Source organism: Moschus berezovskii, chromosome 24 (assembly GCF_049115385.1).
Source record: "Moschus berezovskii isolate FMDL1 chromosome 24, NW_MosBer_1.0, whole genome shotgun sequence".
Taxonomy (NCBI): domain Eukaryota; kingdom Metazoa; phylum Chordata; class Mammalia; order Artiodactyla; family Moschidae; genus Moschus; species Moschus berezovskii.
The window spans coordinates 36376559-36377805 of record NC_142483.1 but is presented as its reverse complement, the minus strand read 5'-3'; the positions used below and the strand labels follow the sequence as shown (position 1 = coordinate 36377805).

Below are 1247 nucleotides of genomic sequence, written 5' to 3'. Positions count from 1 at the left end.
GGGGTTGGTGGGGCACCTGGTGTTAGCTAGGTTGATGAAGAGTTACAGAAATAACACCCACAAGAGCTGAGCCAATTATGTGGTGGAGAGTTCAAAAAAAAAAAAAGGTTTACCAGCACTTCTATGACTAGAGAAATTACCACGGGATCCTGCCACATGTCTTTTAAGCATGTGTCTTAAAATTAGTCAGTGGATCTTTTTTTCATATAATCCAGGTGTTCAAGCTGCTGCCTCTCTACTGAAATTTAGAGCAAGTGACTTTGTATACGAGTTTTTTAAGAGAAGAGTCACAGTTTCTCACAGCCAGATGTTTTGATGGTGGGGGGAGGGTACCTCTACAATGGTGACATCCCTCCTGCTTGTGGATCACTGAATGGGGATGTGAGACTTTTTAATATCTATTTTTATCATTTATTTGACTGTTATGGTTCTTAGTTGGAGCATGTGGGACCCAGTTCCCTGACCAGGGATCAAACTTGGGTCCCCTGCATTGGCAGTGCAGAGTCTTAGCCACTAGACCACCAGAGAAGTTCCAGGATGTGAGTTTTAATAAGGCTGCATCTTTGCCCCTCCTACTAATATTGATGTGGCATTTTTTATAACTTTGGTTGTGAAAATCTGTTCTGCTAAGTCTTTATGTCATTCTCAGAGATAGGTGTTCTATATGCAGTTATAGATTTGATGAGTACATAGGAGGAGTTAAGTTCAGGATATTTCTACTTTGCCATCTTGATCTGGACTACCTCCCCTTCATCACTGAAGGATTTTTTTTGAGGGGATGGGACTTGGGCAGATATTGAATACATTGTTCAGAATCTTTTTCTTCAGCACTTAACTATGTCACCCCACTTTCCTTTGGCCTCTGTGATTTCTGAGAAAAATCTGTGGTTTACCTTGTAGTCACTTCTTTCTTGGTGATTTCAAGGTTTCTTTTTGTCTATGACTCATTCGAAAAAGACTCTGATGCTGGGAAAGATTGAAGGCAGAAGGAGAAAGGGGGTGGCGCATCATGAGATGGTTAGATAGCATCACTGACCCAATGGACATGAATTTGAGCCAACTTGGGGAGATAGTGGAGGACAGGGGAACCTGACATGCTGCAGTCCATGGGGTTGCAAAGAGTCAGACATGATTTACTGACTGAACATCAACAACAACAAATAGTTCTCAACAGTTTAATTATGATGTGGTTAGGTGTGGATTTCTTTGACTTCATACTATTTAGAGTTCAATGAGCTCTTGGTTCT

At 41.3% G+C, this 1247-nt stretch overlaps 1 non-coding gene across 1 annotated transcript; it reads right to left on the bottom strand.

Annotated features, from left to right (window-relative positions):
* Positions 1-455: 455 nt before the first annotated feature.
* TRNAG-GCC (transfer RNA glycine (anticodon GCC)) lies at positions 456-528 on the bottom strand. The gene has a single exon. It is a non-coding gene; the product is annotated as a tRNA-Gly (tRNA).
* Positions 529-1247: the final 719 nt, after the last annotated feature.